The following is a 12,074-nucleotide window of genomic DNA, read 5'->3' on the forward strand; positions in this document are numbered from 1 at the left end:
TCTTTCCTCCTGAGATCAAGGGTCGCATACTCTGACTGAACCAGCCAGGTACTCCATCTCCTTTCCTTTTCTAAAGCAAGTGTTTCTATGCTTCTTCAGTGTTTCCGGGTGGGTTCATCCCTATATTTACCTTCAACATTAAATCTCTCCCAGATGTGAGTTTAAGTCTGAATAAACCTAAAAAACCAAATGCTAAAACAAAACAAAACAAAACAAAACAAAACCAAATGCTAGTAAGTCTAGCCCACGACCAAAAAGGATCCTATGAACTTGACTATCCACCTCCACCTAATACCCCCTCGTAATGGAAAATTTCAACATAAAAATTCTTATACATAGCATCTATTCTAATATAAAATACAGATAACCAGTGATAGTTTCTGACAATACTGCATGAGATCTTCTAACTTACAAAACCATACTGTATTCAAATCCCATATTATGCCACAGGAAACTAATCTCAAGAATGGTGATCTAGGGGCACCTGGGTGGCTCAGTTATTAAGCGGCTGCCTTTGGCTGGGGTCATGGTCCTGGGGTCCTGGGATCATGCCCCGCAGAGGGCTCCCTGCTCAACAGGAGGCCTGCTTCTTCCCCTCCCACTGCTTGTGTTCCCTCTCTCTCGCTGCCTCGCTCTGTCAAATAAAATCTTAAAAAAAAAAAAAAAAAAAAAGAATAGCGATCTTAATTCTCATATGCTATTACTTAAATCAAACATTATCATTCAGTAACAACAGCAACCATTAGCTGGTTCCAGGCATTGTATCGACACTGGGATACCAAGATAACAGCTAAGCCCACCAGTAACTGAAAGAGAAATACAAACCGGTAAAACTGTGTGAGTTGTGGGACTGCTGCAGAGGCAGGTCACTAGGGTACACGGCAGAAGAGATGGAAAACTTGGTCTTCACGGTCAACTGACCATGGCAGCGGAAGGCATTCTGGAGAGAAGGAATGACTGGCCAAATTCTAAATGACTCTAAAGGTCATGTAATGAAATTTGGATTTTATCCTATATGGGATGAGGAATCACTGAGAATTTTAAGGTAAGGGATTGACAATATCACATGTGTTTTAAAAAGAACTATGGCAGGGGCACCTGGGTGGCTCAATGGGTTAAAGCCTCTGCCTTCGGCTCGGGTCGTGATCCCAGGGTCCTGGGATCAAGCCCCGCATCGGGCTGTCTGCTCAGCGGGGAGCTTGCTTCTCCACCCCCCACCCCGGCCTGCCTCTCTGCCTACTTGTGATCTCTATCTGTCAAATAGATAAATAAAATCTTAAAAAAAAAAAAAAAAAGAACTATGGCAGCAGGTAGAGCCATAGACTTAATTGAAAAGCTACTGTATAATCGTGGCATCAGTTTTTTATTTGTTTAGAAAACTTAGGAAAAGGTCTATTAGAGACTGGTTAAATAACTTTCAATATATCCATACAACGGCACATCATTCATTAAAAACTGCTGTAGATAGGCATTTATGGACACTAAATGATGTTGATAGCACACTGAATAAAGAACACTGAAAAATTTCAACAACAAGACCCCATTTTGGTAAAAAAATGCAAATTCATGTAAGAAGAAAAAGTAAATGATATTTACTGAGTAGAGTGATTATGAAAATTAAAAAGTACTTCTTTTTCTCTGTGTTTGAGATTTTGAAAATAATGAACATGTATTCTTCTTTCAAAAAAGTTTATCAGTTTGTTACAAATGAAAGGATATACACAAAAATGTTAACTGGGTGGTACTACTCACTGATTTTTAATTTTCTTTGTATTTTTATTTTCCTGAATTTTGCTATGGACATACATTTTTCAAGAACGATAAATTCCGGGGTGCCTGGGTGGTTCAAGGGGTAAAGCCTCTGCCTTCGGCTCAGGTCATGATCGCAGAGTCCTGGGATCGAGCCCTACATCGGGCTCTCTGCTCAGCAGGGACCCCGCTTCCCCCGCCTTCTCTGCCTGCCTCTCTGCCTACTTGTGATCTGTAAAATAAATAAATAGATAAATAATTTTTTAAAAAGAATTATAAATTCCTGGGACACCTGGGTGACTCAGTCAGTTAAGCATCTGCTTTCAGCTTGGGTCATGATCCCAGGGTCCTGGGATGGAGTCCCACATCGGGCTCCTTGCTCAGCAGGGAACCTGCTTCTCCTTCTCTTGCTCCCCCTGCTTGTGCTAGCTCTCTCTGTCAAATAAACAAACAAAATCTTAAAGAAAATTATAAATTCCTAACATATCTATTCCCTTCTACAGGGAACAGATTAGCAACCTTAGAGAAGAAAAAGGACACCTAAAATGGGATCTCTTACCAGGTCTTTCAATAAAACTTGAGTAAATTATCTTTTCAGTGTTCACACCACTAGATTTTCAATCATCATAAGACTTCAATCTGCAACAAACTGTCAAAACTACCCCCCAAAATCCTGCCTCTTTGAAAACAGGTCCTTCCATTTACTGAGTCCTGAATATCTGTGATAGACACTAACCTAAATATTTATATACATATTAAACGAAATCCTTACAAAACTCATTTAAGATTAAAAACACACAAACACCTGACACTTTTATCAGTACTTAAACCTGCACTTTTCTTGAAAATCTGTGGCTTTCTTTCTCTATCATCCTATCCACCAGTCACATCACCTGTCCTTATACTGCTGATCTGAAATGCGTATGCTACTGACCTAAAAATTTACTAGTTTATGTTTTAAAACTCCATCAGACCAGTAAGATAAGACCTTGTCCCCTTACCTTTTAGCCCTTCTCTCCAGCAGCATATGGAGTGGGTAAGAAGTGGAAAACAGGAGGAAAAAGACCAAATGGCACACTGGTGTAGGTTTTCAAATTTGGGTCAAGCCTGTGTTAGATATTGTTAGGGGGAGAGGAAGAGAGGTGTGTTGGACTGGACATGAGACTCCAGTTTTGACTGAGATGGGGGGAAAATAAACCAAATAAATCCGTTTGAGTTTTCTAGCCCCCAGTAAAAACATTGTTCCAATGAACTGTTCATTTTGGTGAAAACTGCCCTTTAACACCAACAGAAAACAAACTATTTTTAGAAAAGCAGCAACGTTACTTTTAGGAACAACTTCATACAATGAATGACTTCCGTATTTAACCTCAAAATGTCTGCCTTTTTGTCAGTTTCCACAGATTATTAAAGAATCTTCCAATACATAAGGAAAAGTAGTGTCTGAAATTTTATCTAAAATTAATTCAATGAAAATTAGAAATTCATTAGCTCTTTCAAACATCTTTTCTTTCTACCTTTAGAAGATTTCTGTCATGGGGCCGCTGGGTGGCTTAGTCAGTTAAGTATCTGCTTTGACTCAAGTCATGGTCCTGGGATGGAGCCCCATCTAACTCCTGGCTCAGCAGGCAGCCTGCTTCTGCCTCTCCCTCTGCTCAACCCTGCCGCTTGTGCTCTCCCTTGCTTACTCTAAAAAAAAAACAAAAACAAAAACAAAAAAACCAAAAAACTAAGATTTTGGTTACAGTTTTTGTTTGCCTGTAGAGCTAGGCTCTCTGAAAAGGGTATTTCCATCCTTTCTCATGACCACAATTCCTGATAGCAACTCATATCATTTCTGCAGAAGCTGCTTCACTGAGCCAATTCATACCCCCTGTCCTATCAGAATTGCAGGGATAGGCAGACCAACTTTTCCCCCCAAACTTTATACCATTTTTTCCTTTATATATATATATATATTTTCTTCCTTTATTTTTTTTTTTAGGACCTCCACTGTATTACTGAATATTGGTGATGAAGGTGGACCTCCTTGCCTTGTCCAAAGCAGTTCTGATTTCATGATTAAGGCTTTCTTTAAAAAATAATGAAACTTTTTATTTTAGAATGATTTTAGATTTATGGAAAAGGCCCAGACGTAGTAGAGTGTTACTTTATATAAAGCACTCAGTTTCTCCCATTGTTAACAAATTACACTAATACGGCAGTACATTTGTCATATTTAATCAACACTGACATATCACTAATAAGTAAACTCCATACTTCATTTTTATTTCATTAATTTCCCCTAATGCCTTTTTTCTGCCCCAAAATCCCATTCAGGATACCGTATCTCGTTTTTGTCACTATGTCTCCTTAGCCTCTTTTGGACTATGACAATTTCTTAGACTTTCCTTGCTTTTAGTGATCTTGATAGTTTTGAGGAGTATTGGTCAGATATACGGGGAATACTGGTCAGAATGTCCCTCAATTTGAGTTTGTCTCATGGTTAGAATGGAGTTTTAGAGAACATTACCTCTTAGGTAAAGGGCCATCCTTGTCATAACAGATCAAGGGTACATGCTATCAATATGACTTATCACTGAAGATGTTAACCTTGATCCCCTGGCTGAGATGGTTTCTCCAGGTAGTACTTCTCCACCGTCCTTCCACACTGTACTCTCTAGATGCAAGTCACTAAGCACTTCCCACTTTAACTCTTGTGAATCCTAAAGTTGAAAGGCTTTCTTTGTACATTTATGGAGTAAATGTGTATGCAGTCCAAGAGAAAGAACAAGCAGAATTCTTGGTGCAAAAGAAACACAATTAGAAAGTCTAACAGAGGGGCACCTGCGTGGCTCAGTTGGTTAAGTGACTGCCTTCAGCTCAGGTCATCATCCTGGAGTCCCAGAATCGAGTCCCGCATCGGGCTCCCCGCTCTGCAGGGAGTCTGCTTCTCCCTTTGACCCTCCCCACCTCTCATGCTCTCTCTCAAATAAATAAATAAATAAATAAATAAAATCTTAAAAAAAAAAAATCTAACAGAAAGAAATAAAATGGACTGTGTAAATAAGAAATTGGTCACAAGTATTTGAATGACACAAATTCTTTTTTTTAAAGATTTTATTTGAGAGAGACAGAGATAGCAACAAAGAACACGAGAGGGGAGGAGAGGGAGAAGCAGGTTTCCTGCTGAGCAGGAAGCTTGAAGCTGCTCAACCCTAGGCTGCCCAGCATCATGACCTGCGCCAACCAGACTCCTCAACTGACTGAGCCACCCAGGAGACCCTTAATGACCCAACTTCTAAAACAGTACGTGTACTTTTAGAAATGTCTTACCCTTTTCCAAATAATGTTCAACATCAATGTACTGAATCAAAAATTCAGATTTTGTTAGGAGTAAAACAAAAATTAAACTTATTCAATCCTTTTTTTTTTTTTTTAAGATTTATTTATTTGAGAGAGACAGATCACAAGTAGGCAGAGAGGCAGGCAGAGGAATGGGGGAAGCAGGCTCCCTGCTGAGCAGAGCGCCTGATGTGGGGCTCGATACCAGGACCTGAGATCACGACCTGAGCGAAGGCAGAGGCTTAATCCACTGAACTACCCAGGTGCCCCTAAATTTACTAATCCTGACACATCAGACTAGCCTACCACTGAGTCTTTATTGGAAATGGAGTCTCTTCATAACAGTCCAAAACTTGGCATTCAAGTGGTTATGAAAAGAAACTTTTGTGGATTAAAGCCATTAGTGAAAAATACCATGAGTCCAGAGGTAAAGAGAGTAATAAAAGAAACCAATCTTAAACATAAGATACATTTATTACAGATATAGTTTTATGGGCTTACATAAAAACTCTCGTGGATATGTCAATTTCCACAGGGGTTTTAAGTTTTTGCAAAACTCATATTCCAATTTTCAAAAACCAAACATTCTTAACCCGCGCTCCATGAACTATGGACCTTGTGAAAGCCTATGCAATACTTTGCTCATATGCATGTTTTTCTGGGTATAGAATTTCTCCATTCATTCCATATTTACTGAACACCTGTAATTTTAGTAGCTCAATAAAAAGGACTAGTTGCTCATTCAAAAATATCTGAGAGCCTGCTTTGCACCAGGTCCTGCCAGACATTAGAAATAGAGCAGTGAATAAAACAGCAAAAACCCCTACTCTGGTGGAACTTATATCTGATGTGGAAGACAGACAATAAAGTAAGTCAGATTATATACCATATACATGTAAATAGAAGAATATTATGACAGATGGTAAGAAAAATAAAGCAGAGGTATTTTTTCGTGTGCAATTTACATAAGGTAGTCAAAGACCTAAGAAAGGTGAGGGAGAGAAAAGCTGTGAGGATATATGGGGAAGAACATTCTAAGCAGAGAGAATAGCAAATAAGACTCTGAGGTAGAGGAGTATTCCTGGTGTGAAGAACAGCAAGGTAGCCAGTGTATAAAGCTGGGTGAGTAAGAGGGAGGTTGAGGCGAGATATCATAAGGCTTCAACAGCCTTCTAAGGACTGTGGCACTGACTCTGATGAGTGTGATCGAAAGCTACTGGAGCATTTGCCCATGAGTGACACGATCTGACTTATTTTTTCACAGGTTTACACCAGCTGTTGTATGGAAAACAGACTGAAAAGAGGCAAGGGATAAAATCTGAAGAACAGTTAGCAGGAAGCACAATAATCCAGGAGAGCCAGGATAGCAGCCTGGGCCAGGGTGATAACAATGAAGGTGGAGAAAAATGGTTAGACACTAGATAGATTCTGAAGGTAGAATCAATAGGATTTGCTGGTATTGTATGAAGGGAAGAGAGGAGTCAAGGGTGACTCTAAGATTTCTGATTTGGGCAAAAGATGGACGACGAATGACCACTTATCGAGATGCAGAAGACTGTGAGAAGAACAGATTTACACAAGGAAAGATCAGGAGTTCAGGTCTAGACACAGTAAGTTTGAGATGTCCATCAGACATGAAGACTGAAGATAAAGATTTAGAAGTCACCACTTTACAGATGGTATTTCAAACCACAAGATGGATATCATAAATGAGACCAATGTGAAGAGAAAAGTTCTGAGAATTGAGTCCTGGAGTACTCTACATGTTACAAGTAGAGACAAAAAAAGAATTAGCAGTATGAAATACCAATATTAAGAAAATCCACAGTGTCAGAAAGATTAGTGGTTGCCAAGGAATGGAGAGTGACTGCCACAGGTATAGAGTTTCTTTTGGGAGGGATGAAAATGTTCTGGAACTAGACAATGGCAATCGTTGCACAACCTTGTATATATAGAAAAAGCCACTTCATAATAGTGCTTTTTAGGTTATGTGAACTCTATCTTAAATTTTAAAAAAGAACTAGCAAAGGATACAGGAGCAGCCAATGAGCATATGTGGTGTCATGGAAGATCAATGAGAAAGGTATTTCAATGAGGAAGCAAGTGATCAATTTTACCAGAAGCTGCTGATAGGGCACTTAGGATGAGAGGTCTGAGCCGTCGGATTTAACAATGTGGAAAATAGCTAGTGAAGGTGACAAGAGAAGATTCTGTAGACAAGAGGAGCAAAAAGGCAGCTGGCTTAGGAAGCACAGGACCAGAAACCAAAATTTTTAACTTCAACCAGAAACTGAAGTGAAGAGGGTGACTGGATGATTTTTACCACATGTTGTTTCAAATGTTAAAGACAGGTAGTGTGTATCATTTGAAAGAGAACTGAATTGGGCCCTCAATCCCTTAGTTTTATCCTACCCTCAATGTTAGAGCAACAAACCTTTAGACATGTAACTTAATCTCTCTGAGCCTGATTCCTCATCTGTAAAATGAGGCTTATATCACTACCTACGTCACAGATTAACATAACATAAGGCTTTCTCCTATTAAATACAGCTTCTAGAGATCTAGATGATCAGTTTTGTTTGCCTATCTTCCAAAGAGCTTTACTGTACGCTCAAACATTTATTAAGTTAATGTATGGGCAAAACTTAAACCATAAAGCAGTACACAAATAAATATAAGACATAAAAATCAAATATTTTACCTCCTATATAAAACGAAGACACTTTTTCTCACTGTTGAAATGCTTTCAGGTAATAGGACAAAAGGGGCTCCGTATCAGTTTTGCCTAAAAAATGTTCCCCAAATACCCTTCAATATACCCTAAGGGCAAGTAGCCAATGAGGAACGCGTCAGAAAGATCACACTTCTCCTGGTTATGACAATGTGGTTACAGGGAGAAATAAAACAGTTGGAGAAAACAGGGAAGTGTATTTCTCTGAAATTTAAAAAAAATGAGAGGGCTACCTATTGACAATTATACTATTCCTCTTCCTAACAAAATAAAAACACAAATCCTATTTAAAGGGAGTCTGTCTTGTGCTCGCTTCGGCAGCACATATACTAAAGGGAGTCTGTCTGAGAAATTGCAGTATCACAGAGTAACATGTCTTATATACGCCATGGAAATGCAGCAGAAGACTTCAACAATGCAATCATAAGCAAAACTGATTATAGCTAAAATTACCTGGCATACGCAATTTTTCAAAACATTTTTAGCATACCCAATGACCAAAAATAATTCTAGAGTTAACAGCTGTTATAAGTGAACTGAATAAAAGGTTAGATCAGTTTCCTGGGCAACTTCTGAATGAGATAATCATAGGAACATAAGGCCAACTTGGTAATTTTTATCTGAAAAGTTTTATTACAAAATTTATATATTTTTCACAAGTTTATACAGTTTAGGAGGTACTTACAAATTCATCATTTACAATAAAGTCAAACACAAACTATAAGCTAAGTACATACAATATGCATAGTTATTCATTTATTTGGAACCTTTATAATTCCACTTGGAATTACAAAAACCATAAATTCCAGGATTACTACTAAAGAGAGTGCTTTTCTACACAACAAACAATCTCAAACAAAACTGGAAACTTTAACTTTCCCTAAACTTCAAAGACATGTCACCAATTCCTTCACTACCAAACTTCATTGACAAGCGCTTGAAACACGAACAGGATTAAACAGGTGAATCGACCCTCCCCCTCCAAAACAAAGCAGTGAGTCCTGTATTAGGACAAATATGTAATTTCCCTGCCACAGAACAAAATAAAAGCATTGATATTTATTTTATTTTGCTTTCAGACCATTTCTAAAATCATAAAAATTAAAAACAAGATACACTTACCAGCAATTTAATGAACAATCCTCTAGAGATTTCAATTTAGGGTTAAGGTACACCTGTCAAATGTATGAGACTGGTTTGTTTGATCAGAGTGGTTAAATTATTTGTGAATGTGACTCTAAGAGGAAAAAAGCTTTTAAAAAAACCTTTTATTCCTGGTGAATAAAAAATCATCCAACTCAACAGGCAAATGTAAACCACACTGACATGACCATTCTTGCTGTCTTCTGTACTCTTGCCTCCAGTGACAGCAGGTTCATAGTGCATCAGAACTAAACTTACGGTCAGAATGCCGCAAACAATACTTAAGCATATATTTTTTTAAAGCTATTAAGTAATCTCTACACCCCACGTAGTGCTCGAATTCACCACCCTGAGATCAAGAGTCACTTGCTTTTTCGACTGAGCCAGCCAGGCGCTCCAATACTTAAGCATGTTGGTGTCATGTCAAGCTATCTACAAAACACTGTGGCTGTCTCCCACTTCCCTTCTAACAGACAAGGTGAATGAAAGGGGTGGTAGCTTTACGGCATTAATGTGAAAGGTCAAAAGCTGAAACAGATTCACTTTTATTTTATTTATTTATTTTTAAAGATTTTATTATCTGGGAGAGAATGAGAGAGAGAGCAAGAGAAGGGGAGGGTCAGAGGGAGAAGCAGACTCCCTGCTGAGTAGAGAGCCTGATGCAGGACTAGTCCCAGGGCTCCAGGATCATGACCTGAGCCGAAGGCAGTAGCCTAACCAACTAAGCCACCCAGGCACCCGAAAAAGATTCAGTTTTAAAAAGAAGTCCTATCAAATCTTACTTCATCTCAGATCTTACATCATCATGAAGATTATGATTTCTTGCTTATAATTCAATCGCTATTTTGTATGTATGTGCAAACAGTTTGCAACCTGCACACAGATGTATCAAATATTAGGTATTTTTACTTAGTAAGAGTTCAGATTCTAGGGCACAAAGTAAATTTGCCTAGGTCATATTGCAGAGACTCATAACATGCACAATTATAAAGAGACAGAATTAGGCTTGAAATTTTGTGCCTTTGAAGCTCAAATCACCATGTTATACTGCCACTGAAAATCTAAAGTGAATATAATACAGCTAATGTCAGTGCTGAACAAGTAGATGTCTAAGGGTTAAGACGGAAAATGCAAATTACATACTCACATTTGATTGACGTGATAGGACAAATGTGAAATGGTGCCACAAAAACTACATAGGACAACTAAATTTCATGAGTAAGGAAAATAAGTATTTAAAACAAAAACCTTTTTTTTTAAATTGTCCAAGCTGTTCTAGCTTTGAGTTAATTTCCATGAACAGATAAAAGAAATGCAGCTTTTTTCTGGCACCATGATTTTCACAGGAATAATAAAGAACGGTCTCTGGCAAGTTACAGAATTTCGAATGCTATAAAGAGTCAACTTTCAAAGTCCAGACAACAGACATGTACCTATATATGACGTCTAACAAAGGCAATTCTCCTCCTGAAAAGTACACCAAATATTTAAATCTCTTTTACCTTAATCTCCATTTTCTGCCTTTGAGATCTTTTATATTCTTCTAAGGTAGAAATCTGGAAAGCCAATTCTGGACCTTGACTTCCTTCTCCAAGCATATTACAATGCTGGCTATGCCAGTACCTGAGGCATTAGACCAGAGTGTGCCATCACCTATGACCTTTAGTAGGAACTATTATTTCTAAAAGCTTTACTGGACAGGTTAATCAAGACAAAGCTTTTCCTACAGGACATCAAGCAACCACTTCTTTTACTTTTTCAAAGTCTCTAAAACCAAGACGAGCTTGGTGAAAGAATATGAAGCTGAAGGTTGAATCAACACTAGTAGATTTTTTAAACAATCAAGTAGATTCTTAAATATTCATTTTTAAAAAGTTAAACTGTGGAGTAACAAATTTCATCTTATCTTCATAGTGCAGAAGCCTAGGACATTTCCTGAAGTATGGAGAAAATATTCTGCAGGGAAGAAGAGCTTCTCCAATGAATGGTAACTACACATTGCAGGATCTTAAGCGAAAGTTTTCAAGTAGTGACCTGACAAATGAGGCCCACCAAAAGTATTAATGCTTTCGAAATAATATTAATACACATCTGCAACAGGTAAGAATTTAAGACACAGTACCTACTTTGCAGGTGAACCAAAAACTTAAAATCAGGAAGAATCAAAAGCTATGTACAAAAGGGCCAACAACCGAACGGTAAGCAATGACAAGTGGTTAAATCCAAAACACCACGTTGCTAAGTTATAGGGAAGCTGCTGTTCATCTGGACCTTTGCCCAGAACATGAAAATTTGGAGGAGAAACGCTGGTGGTTTAAAGGGAACAAGAGTTCTAAATTTGCTGCCTCATTCCTTTATCTGGGCAGCTAATCTTGACCTTGCAGAAGCTTCCTTTGATACTGTTTCTACTGAAAGTGGCCAAAACCACACTGGAAAATCCAGCAGGGTACCAAAGTTTCTTTGTGGAAATCCACTGTTCAAAAACACGTAGAGAAAAAGGGGTGCCTGACTGGCTCAGTTGGTGGAGCATCCAACTCTTGATCTTGGGGTTGTGAGTTTGAGCCCCACCTTGGGTGTGATTACTTAAAAAAACAAAACAAAACAAAAACAAAAACAAAACAAAACCCAAACACTTAGAGAATGTATTTAAAGCAAAGATCAGAAATTCTTCATTCCTTACATCAATCTAAGATTCTGGCAAAGGAGACAGTGAAGTATTTTAAAATCCCTCAAAATCCTTTAAGGTAACTAAATACAGGGCAGAATTATCTGTACTCTCCCAGGCTTATGGCCCACTTCTTTGACAAAAAGGTTTTTTTCTTTTCTTCAAAGATTGAGTTCCTTTAAGAACCACCACCTGCTCATGATGCATTTTTTTTCCCCCTCCAGAAGGCATCTGCACTGCAGATCTCTGCACGAGGGGAGCTGGAGCTTGCCAGCCAGCTCCCACCAGCAGGCTAACGCGTATACAATGGAAACTAAAAGCGACCTGCAGCTTCGCTCCTAGTCTTTCACACAGATAGAAGAATGGGGTTCAACCAGCTCCCTGCTTTGTCTAATTTTTCTCCCCCTCCCCCCTTTCTGCGCTAAACACCCCCTTTTGTTACACTGCGATCAATAATAGCCC

At 38.5% G+C, this 12,074-nt stretch overlaps 1 protein-coding gene across 3 annotated transcripts in view; it reads right to left on the reverse strand.

Annotated features, from left to right (window-relative positions):
- RTN3 (reticulon 3) overlaps positions 1-12,074 on the reverse strand; it is a 68,462-nt gene that overhangs the window by 55,165 nt on the left and 1,223 nt on the right. The window lies entirely within an intron of this gene.

Source organism: Martes martes (assembly GCF_963455335.1).
Source record: "Martes martes genome assembly, chromosome: 10".
Taxonomy (NCBI): domain Eukaryota; kingdom Metazoa; phylum Chordata; class Mammalia; order Carnivora; family Mustelidae; genus Martes; species Martes martes.